Raw genomic sequence first — 10,701 nt, 5'->3', positions numbered from 1 at the left:
TGAATTAAGGTGGTGCTATTCATGCTGTAATTCATGACGTCGTAGTTACGTTAGTTCTTCATTAGTTCATGATTAATACATGTCTTAACTTATCATTAGTTCATAGTCAATAAATTACCAATTCACGTATTAGTACATGCTAATTCATGTACTGTTATTGTAAAGTGTTACCATTTTTTCCAACACCAAAGTAAGGCTTTACCTTGCCATTTGAATCTGAGTGTGTTTTTGTTTTTTTTTGCTTGACAGCTAAGGATAATTTTCAACCAACTACTTTTTTTTCTTAGACCGGTTAACTGTGAGTGACCCTACCAAGGCCATAGCACATTGTGCGGGTGCTTTTCTCTGCCTTCATAAAATGGAGCATGCCTTTCTTGAGCATGGACATAAGAAGAAGTCCTACTGAACAGGACATGGCTCTTATCGCCTTTTACAAGCGGCCAAATGTGGAATGGGCACGACCCCTGATTTGTAGACTTAAAGGTAGCAACATCACAGTTGTCAAAAATACTTTATTTCCAGTCTCTTGATATTGTCAAATTTTGCATTTTGTTACAGGAGATGCTGCTATTGGAGAGGGCGTAACTCGCTTTTTTCTCTCAACATGCATTGACAAGCTGAAGTCTGGCTTTTGCATCAATTTTTGTACACATCAACTATGTCTTATAACGATGCCAAATGTTTAATTGTTTAATGCTATGTTTATCTTACAAAGCATGGATAAAACAACCCAACTATTGTAAGTTCAGAGAATTCTAGAAAATATTTTAATGCCTACATTGATGAATTCTGGAGTCTCCTCTTCATCCCATCTACAGTCTGACAACCATTCTGTTACATACGAGAACCTGCAATTCAGTACTATGGAAGAAAAAAAATCATAATGTGGTACCCCAAGCACAGAATACCCACACTACTCTCTGACTATGCCACCTCCTAATAAGGGCAGGAGAAACCCCTTATGTTCATGCCTGTAATGTGGCTAGGTTTGAACCCTCCCCGCAAAGGGACAATAACAAAGAGGCATATGAAATTAAAACCCAATCCACTTTATAACAAATAACTAAAATCCATTAAACAAATGGGGTGGCCGGCTGACTCTCCTCCAGATGACTCTCCTCCAGATAATAAGGTCAGATCAGCACGCAAAACTCTCAGCTCAGGAAGCCTGGTGACAAAAGAAACAAAACCCAACACCACACAACATGCAACACAACAAGCACTACACACAAAAAATACCACTGCAATACTACACCCACTAATAGTGCCCCCTCAGTGTGGCACCCCAGCAGCGAAGACCAAAAGCCCGTGCGGATCCGGCCTTGTACAGACAATCTCATGTACAAACACAGGGGGAGGGGAGCAACCGGTATCCGCCACTCAATGTACAATGCTGCGTTACTACCTTACAGCTTAGCCCATAGCAGCAACCAGGGCAACTAATAAAAGAAACCCAAACAAAAACCCTGTTCAATAACCATAAAACAGTGGCTGGTCTGGTCCTTTGCAGGAATGTTTAATGCCCTCACAGCACAGTAAAACCCAGATGCATTCCAATGCTACAGATACAAAGAAACAAAATCAACACCAAAGAAACAAACATAGACCTTGCTAAATCCCCCCATATAACCCAAGTTACCAGAGCCTCAATGTCCGTAGCCCAGCAGCTCGTTGGAGATCACTTCAAATGATAAAATTCCAAACAGTCACCTCTGTGTCCTCCATGAAGAGTTACACGCTGCTAGCAATCACCCTGGGAAAATTAAAATCACACATAAACATTCAAATTCTCAAACAAAGCCCTCTCCCCCTTTCCTTACCCACAGGGAAGACAAACCCACCCCATGTCCAGTGGTAACACAGCAGCAAGAGGATGAGATTCCACCTTGGCAGCCTTTTATAAATTCCTGGTAGATCACATGACCTGGCTCATGTGGTTACCAATATGGTGTAATTACCAGTGCCATGTGACTACTCCTGCCAGTCCCTTCAGATCCCCTTCCAAAAAGAGTCATCGCCCCGATGACCCACTATCATGCACAAAACCTGGGCACACAATCACTACCCACCTCGGCCCCAAGGAGAGCAGCAGCCCCCACCACACCCACGTTGGCATTGGTCACTACAGACCTTGGCAGATTGTAGGGGTTTGTATGTTGTCCAGCTGTCCCCTCCGGGTACGTTTAAGTTGCGGCGCTTCCTGCTCACCCTGGACTGAATTAGGATCACCCTGAATTTCAACTTCCTCCCCAAATGCTGATGAAGCTGCACTAGGGGCTGGCCGGGACATATCGGGCACAATTATTTTACCAGGATTTAACTCCTCTTTCCAAACCAGGATGTCACCACCACTACTCGTACAGTCACTTGCTTGACAACTGGACCTGAAGGATGGTTGAGGAAGGTTGGGCACCAAGGGCAAAGTTTCAAGTTGTGATGCCCTCATTTCAGTTCTACTTACTTGACGTGCATTACCCGTTCCATCAACCAATGCCACTGTATAAGGGCCACCTGGCTCGGTTGGCACTCTGACGATTTGGTAAAGGACTGGCGACCAAATGTCCTGAATCTTACGGCGACCCTGGCAACGATGATCTTTCAAGTAAACCAGCTGACCCTTGCTGAAACCTTGATCACCTACCTGTTGGTTATGGTTCTGTTGCCGGTACTCTGCTGCCTTCTCCAGATTCTTTTGGGCCAAATCCCATGTTAACTGAAGCTGCTCTTGGTGCTGAAGAACCCATTCATCCCAAGAGCTTGTTGTTGGGCCAGAGGTATCTACCCCCAACAGAAAATCTAAGTGAAAAAATGATGCAGCAGGCTAGTCCTTTTTGCTGAAAATTAATTGCAGCAACTCAAAATCGTACTCAGTAGTTTGTATGGCCCCCACGTGCTTGTATGCATGCCTAACAATGTCAGGGCATCCTCCTAATGAGATGATGGATGGTGTCCTGGGGGATCTCCTCCCAGATCTGGACCAGGGAATCACTGAGCTCCTGGACAGTCTGAGGTGCAACCTGGTGGCGTCGGATGGACCAAAACATAATGTCCCAGAGATGTTCTATTGGATTTAGGTCATGCAAACGTGGGGGCCCGTCAATGGTATCAATTCCTTCATGTTCCAGGAACTGCCTGCATACTCTCGCCACATGAGGCCAGGCATTGTTGTGTACCAGGAGGAACCCAGGACCAACTGTACCAGCGTAGGGTCTGACAATGGGTACAAAGATTTCATCCTGATACCTAATGGCAGTCAAGGTGCCGTTGTCTAGCCTGTAGGGGTCTGTGTGTCCCTCCATGGATATGCCTCCCCAGACCATCACTGACCCCCCACCAAACCGGTCTTGCTGAAGAATGTTACAGGCAGCATAATGTTCTCCGCAGCTTCAACAGACCTTTTCACTTCTGTCACATGTGCTCAGGGTGAACCTGCTGTCATCTGTGAAAGACACAGGGCGCCAGTGACGGACCTGCCAATTCTGGTATTCTATGGCAAATGCCAATTGAGCTCCACGGTGCTGGGCAGTGAGCACAGGGCCCACTAGAGGATGTCGGGCCCTCAGGCTACCCTCATGAAGTCTGTTTCTGATTGTTTGGTCAGAGACATGCACACCAGTGGCCTGCTGGAGGTCATTTTGTAGGGCTCTGGCAGTGTTCATCCTGTTCCTCCTTGCACAAAGGAGCAGATACCAATCCTGCTGATGGGTTAAGGACCTTCTATGGCACTGTCCATCTCTCCTAGAGTAACTGCCTGTCTCATGGAATCTCCTCCATGCCCCTGAGACTGTACTGGTAGACACAGCAGAACTTTTAACAATGACATATGCGCCATCCTGGAGGATTTGGACTGCCTGTGCAACCTCTGTAGGGTCCAGGTATCACCTCATGCTACCAGTAGTGACACTGACTGTAGCCAAATGCAATACTAGTGAAAAAACGTCAGTGGCCTCCACCTGTTAAACCATTCCTGTTTTGGGGGTCATGTCATTGTTGCCCCTCTAGTACACCTGTTAATTTCATTAACACCAAAGCAGCTGAAACTGATTAACAACCCCCTCTGCTACTTAACTGACGAGATGAATATCCAAAAAGTTCCCACTGTCGGAATAACCGCTGAACACCTGCAGGGAGAGTTACCCTTTGGTCCTTACTAGGTAACCTTCCTTGTCTCCAATACAAAAGGAAATCTCCCAAAACAGGGTCTGCTCCCTGCAATGTTACAAGTTCAGTGGTAGATCGACTGGGGAAAGCATCAATTTGACACAGAACTGCTTCTTCCCGCCCATCAGAAACCAACGACTGGTGGGCCCTCAGATCTACAGTCTTGGTGGGGTCACTATATTGGCGAGAGAGAGAGTCAGCATTAACATTGCTTCGACCTGGCCGGTAGTGCACAGTAAAATCAAAAGCCGCTAATTGAGCAACCCACCTTTGCTCGATAGCACCTAACTTCAAGGTCTAAAAATGACTTAACGGGTTATTATCCGTATAAACAGTGCACTTACTGCCCAGAAAATACTCCCTAAATTTTTCAGATATCGCCCACTTCAATGCCAGGAACTCCAGCTTCATGGAGCTGTAATTTTCCATGTTACGCTCCGACCCCCGCAACGACCGACTAGCATATGCCACAGGTCTTAATTTACCCTGTTGGTCCTGAGACAAAACAGCACCTAGCCCTTGATGGCTAGCATCTATCTCTAGAACAAAAGGCTTGGTGAAATTGGCAAAAGCTAAAATAGGAGCACTGGTAAGCATCCTCTTCAACTCACAAAAGCTTTTTCCCCATACTCCTCAGTCCACATACCCAGCAAGATTTCAGCTGGCCTTCTCCGGCTTGTTTTGGCAGCTTTAATGACATTTGCCACCATTTGATAAAGAGGAGCAGCCAACTGTGCAAACCCCTTAACAAAACGCCGGTAATAGATACAAAATCCAAGAAATGACCATACTTCAGTCACATCACTTGGCTGCTTCCAGTCACTCACAGCGGATATCTTATCGTGGTCTGTGGCCACCCCTTCTCTGGACACCCGGTGCCCCAGATACTTCACCTCAGTCTGGAAAAAATGGCATTTACTCAACTTAGCCTTCAGTCCCTTCTGATGGAGTCGGCTGAGAACCATCTCCAATCTCTGTAGATGCTGTGCTACTGTTGATGAAAAAATAATGACATCATCAAGGTATAAGAGAACTGAATGAAAGCTCTGATCTCCAAATATCCGCTCCATGAGCCTCTGAAAGGTTCCAGAGGCGTTACATAAGCCAAAGGGCATCCTCTCGAATTCAAAAAGACCAAAGGGTATACAAAACACAGTTTTTGCCTTATCCCTTATCCCATCATCTAAAAGAGGTATCTCATGTACAATCTCATCAGAACACCCTTGATCTACCTCATGTTTAGTAAAAACATCACTGTACTTCCTTAATAATAATAATAATAATAATAATAATAATAATTGATACTTTATTGATCCCCGTGGGGAAATTGTTTTTACGCCTCCCTCAACTTGCTCTTTGTAGAGCAAGCTGTCCGCGAAGGGCAGCCACCCGTAGCGGCGCCCAGGGAGCTGGGGATTGAGGGTCTTGCTCAAGGACCCGCAGACGTGCTGAGGCTGGGCTTGAACTGGCGACCTTGTGATTACAGGCACACGGCTTAGCCCACTGAGCCACACGCTGCCCCCAAAATCTAATCACAGTGAGCACCTTAAATCCGACAGGAGGAACCAGGGCTCGAACCTGCAACCTTCCAGTTACCAAACTGGTAGCACTACCCCCTGCGCCACCATCTTGCCTGTTTCTCTTCTTCAGGTGAAAGCCCCGGCCAACCAAAAGCCATAATGGTTTCCAAAACAGAGATCGAGGGCTCCCTGGTGGAGTGTGTGCTGACCCCGGCAACCTCCTCATTCTCCCCCTCAAAACCAAGGTGTTGCCCGTCAACACCCTCAATTGAATGTAACACCCCCAACACTTGTTTTGAGTGGGCAGTTGCTCCTGTGGCTCCTACATTGACCAGCGGGACATAAGTCACCCCATTAAAAACACAAAGTAAGGCGGGGGACAACAAGCCTGGGGCAAGATCGGAGCCCCCTGGTTCCAACAGCATAGTGGTCGGTAAACTGTAGGGAACCCTCGGGCAAGTAACCTTAACAAACTTAAACTCTCCAGTCTTTTCGAAAATACGGACCTGGCACGGACCATAATAATAATGTAGGTGGGATGAAGAAAATTAAGTGTAGGGGAATACAGAATACAAGAACATCAAACAACAAACATTAGAACAACAACCATATCAATAATAATAATAATAATAATGTTACAAATAGGTATTATATATATATATATGTAGCATACACACACGTGATCCTACTGATATACATGTATATTTCAATTCCTATATCTATAACATACGCTAAAAAGTAATAATAATAATGATCGCTCAACCTCGTATGCGCCCATTCTTGTATGTGCAAGTGTAGGTGTGAACTGATTTGTCATTGGATGTGCTGGCATTTGATGCCGTCAGGGGATGTGACAGTGTTAGGCCCCCCAGGCCCAAGGTGAAGGCAGGGGAAACCAGGCAACTGAGGCCACCCCGACGCCCCCATGGCACAAGGGCCCATGGCCACGTGTCCCCGAGACAACCACCCACCCAGCCCGCGAGGGACTAGGAGGGCGCCCAATCCCCGTACAGGGAGGCCCACAGAGGGGGGATGGCCGGCGATCCCACCAGTACCGCCCACAACCTCCCCACCGAGGAAAGCAGGTCCAGGACCGAAGGACCCCATGAACCGGGACCATCACCCCCCCCGGCGGACAGCCAACCACACACCGGAGGGGCCCCAGCCTGTCCCCCGGCAGGATGGATCGCCACCCACCGCAGCGACCCGACACATCACCCCCCCGACACTGCAGGATGATCTAAGGCGGGCCCATACAGACAAAGAACCCACCCCCCCCCACCCAGGAGCGGACATGCTGCGACCGGAGAGCGGCAGACCCCCACCACCGAGCCCAAACTGAGCCCGCCAATCCATCTAGCAGGGCCCAGAGCATCCCAAGATTCCCCGGACTGCCCGCCAGGTCCCCACCACGGCGCGCAACCCAAGAGAGGAGGCCGCCCACACCGGCCAGGGCCACCTGCATCCCCCCATGATGGATCTTCCACCCGGCCGGCCAGCCCACCCGCGCAGGGCCAGAGACAGAGAGTTAGGGGTGGCCCCTCAGCCCCCATCGCCTCCCCGTCCCATGTTGGTATGAAGTGTGTATGTATATGTGTGAGAGAGTTGTGTGTCTACAATGCATTAAAATTAGTGGGTGCAGTTCAGGTATGAGGGCCCTACCACTGGCAGCCCAGCAGCAGGGAACCCCCCCCCCCGGCGCAGACCGGGAGAGTCCCGCCCCACCACGCCCAATGAGACCCCAGCTAGCAGCCAAGCACGGGACAACCCCAGGCCCACCGGCAAATGGGGAGCCGGTCCAGACAGGCGGGGTGACCCTCGCCCCCCGGCCACCCCAGCCCCCCCCCCCCCCCAAAGCGAGGCAGAGGCTCCCCCTACCGCCCCCCCCCAAACCACCCCACAGCGCCCAAGGGCCCCACGCTGGAATCGCCAACGGCAGACACCAACCCGCCCCCACCAGGCAACGGGCCCAGGCAGACCAGCCCCCCCCCACATGCGGCCGACCATCCACCCGTGAGCCGGAGCAGCGGCACCAGCCGGCAGAGCCCATGCCCCCAAACCCACCCACCCCAGCGCAGCGGCACAGGCGGAACCCAGAGGCCCCATCCCCCGCACCGCCGCCAACAGGCCGGGCCAGCGGCCACCCAGAGACACTGACCACGTGACCTCAGCCAAGAAGAACACCAGAGGACCCCAACCACCCATCCACCCCGCCCCTAGTCCCCAACCAGGGGTGGGGAGGGCAAGGCCCCACCACCCCCAACAACATTACATTAAAAAATTAATTATTGGAGTCCAACTATCTTCAAAATTGATCAATTGATTTTTCTTACAGGCAGACATCCTCTCCATGGAAATGTTCCCAGATTGAAGTGGGATAGTTGGATTGGACTGGAAGTCACAAGATATTGGAAGAATAGTCGACTTCTTCCAATTAATAGAGTAATCTGATAAGTTCTCCTCCATATCTATGAGTCTTATCGTCTCTGTGAGAGAACCCTGTGTATTTTGAAGAAAACGTATTACATCATCCGCATAAAGACTAATTTTTTGGGTTATACACTCACCTAAAGGATTATTAGGAACACCATACTAATACGGTGTTTGACCCCCTTTCGCCTTCAGAACTGCCTTAATTCTACGTGGCATTGATTCAACAAGGTGCTGAAAGCATTCTTTAGAAATGTTGGCCCATATTGATAGGATAGCATCTTGCAGTTGATGGAGATTTGTGGGATGCACATCCAGGGCACGAAGCTCCCGTTCCACCACATCCCAAAGATGCTCTATTGGGTTGAGATCTGGTGACTGTGGAGGCCATTTTAGTACAGTGAACTCATTGTCATGTTCAAGAAACCAATTTGAAATGATTCGAGCTTTGTGACATGGTGCATTATCCTGCTGGAAGTAGCCATCAGAGGATGGGTACATTGTAGAGGTCGACCGATATGGGTTTTTCAATAGCCGATGCCGATGACGATATTTAGGAGTCAGGGTCAGCCGATGGCCGATATATGCTGCCGATATTTTTTGGCCGAAAATTGGACGTTTTCCGCTCTATTTGCATGATAAAATATCACATTAATAATAACAAGCGATACACAAAATTTCTCAACTTAGCATTTATTGAATACTGACTTGTGTAAATTTAAATATAAACTTAAATAACAAAAACACAATACAACTTATAAACAACTTAAACTTATAAACAATAAAGATAGCAGCATCAGAATCACTTTAGCAGCAAACTCATTCTTCAGCTCCCAAGCTCACCAGTCTGCTGCAGATATTGCACCTGGCTTTTCCTGGTGTTGGCTTTGTGAAATGCTGCCATACAGGATTAGATTTTTGTTCAGCCATCAGACAGCAATTACTAAAACATAAGAATAAATGCAAGGTTAGAATTTTTATTATAGTACCTTCATCTTCAATTCATTCTACAATTCCAGTATTCCATGCACATTAAAACAATTACACTCTAATACATTTTGAAGAAAAAAAAAACACTAAGTGCATCATGGTATGATGAGTAGTGTACACTAACATGTTGTTTCTGTTGTTAGCAGACAGATAGCTTAAAGCCAAATTCACAATCAGAATCTAGTGATCCCGGAAAATAAAATAAAATAACTGTCGTATTGCACAGCCTTGTATGCAAGGACAACATAAGCCCCTAGTGATCGTGACGTTGTCTACGTATAAGCCCGTATAAAGGATAGACATGTTTAATGAGGAAACTAACTGCGCAAAGTCATGCACTTTTTATCTAGACGTCTGACAAATTGTTTGAATCTCCGGTCTCAAATGAAAAAAAGTTGCACAGAAGGACCATTGTCAGCATCAGCTCAAGTAAATGGTAACCACGCTTTCGAACAAACACTTTTCTCCGCCATGCATTGTTCTTAGCAGCTCTGTGTCTCCGAGGACGGCGCTGTCTGTGATCAGGGCAGAGTAACGCAACTCTCACACACGCTGCAGTATTTGAGAGCTGCCCGCTCCGCCCCACACACTCACAGAGTGAAACTCTCCGACACAAGAAAAAAAACATAACTGATAACATCGGGCTGATATGGTAATAATTAAAATGTTAACAATTAAAATGATTTTTAACGATTAAAAAACGTCTGTGAGCCCACCAATAAGCGCACAAAACGAACTCTATTAGAATCAATGATCCTTAATGTTACCTGTAAGCTACAGTTGGTTGAAGGCTCATTATCATTACCCCAGTTCCCAATAGCGTAATTCGCGTTTTCTTTTAAAGCAACATTTCATAGCAAACTACTTAAATAAACAGGTCATTGAAAGATCAGAATTTAAGCCTTACCATTTTATCCCAGGACTCTTCCAAAACTTCTGGCTGTGGTCCTGCACAAGGCAGCATGGGTCACGTGTTCCACAGCAACAATAACACTGGGCTGCCCGCAGACGTGCCTGTCCGAAAATCGGCGTAGTGCAGTCGGATATCGGCCGATGCCGATACATTAAAAAAATGATAAATATCGGCCTGATATATCGGCCGGCTGATATATCGGTCGACCTCTAGTACATGGTGGTCATAAAGGGATGGACATGGTCAGAAACAATGCTCAGGTAGGCCGTGGCATTTAAACGATGCCCAATTGGCACTAAGGGGCCTAAAGTGTGCCAAGAAAACATCCCCCACACCATTACACCACCACCACCAGCCTGCACAGTGGTAACAAGGCATGATGGATCCATGTTCTCATTCTGTTTACGCCAAATTCTGACTCTACCATTTGAATGTCTCAACAGAAATCGAGACTCATCAGACCAGGCAACATTTTTCCAGTCTTCAACTGTCCAATTTTGGTGAGCTTGTGCAAATTGTAGCCTCTTTTTCCTATTTGTAGTGGAGATGAGTGGTACCCGGTGGGGTCTTCTGCTGTTGTAGCCCATCCGCCTCAAGGTTGTGCGTGTTGTGGCTTCACAAATGCTTTGCTGCATACCTCGGTTGTAACGAGTGGTTATTTCAGTCAAAGTTGCTCTTCTATCAGCT

The 10,701-nt window shown here is 47.5% G+C and overlaps 1 long non-coding RNA gene across 1 annotated transcript; it reads right to left on the bottom strand.

Annotated features, from left to right (window-relative positions):
• Positions 1-8,788: 8,788 nt before the first annotated feature.
• LOC140592212 (uncharacterized) lies at positions 8,789-10,462 on the bottom strand. The gene is made up of 2 exons (XR_011992495.1): positions 10,009-10,462; positions 8,789-9,054 (listed from the first exon to the last, which is right to left on the bottom strand). It is a non-coding gene; the product is annotated as an uncharacterized lncRNA (long non-coding RNA).
• Between the last annotated feature and the right edge of the window lie 239 nt (positions 10,463-10,701).

The sequence above is a fragment of the Paramormyrops kingsleyae genome, chromosome 8, assembly GCF_048594095.1.
Source record: "Paramormyrops kingsleyae isolate MSU_618 chromosome 8, PKINGS_0.4, whole genome shotgun sequence".
In the NCBI taxonomy this organism is placed as follows: domain Eukaryota; kingdom Metazoa; phylum Chordata; class Actinopteri; order Osteoglossiformes; family Mormyridae; genus Paramormyrops; species Paramormyrops kingsleyae.
The sequence above is the reverse complement of the archived record's forward strand: the minus strand, read 5'-3'. Positions and strand labels throughout refer to the sequence as shown.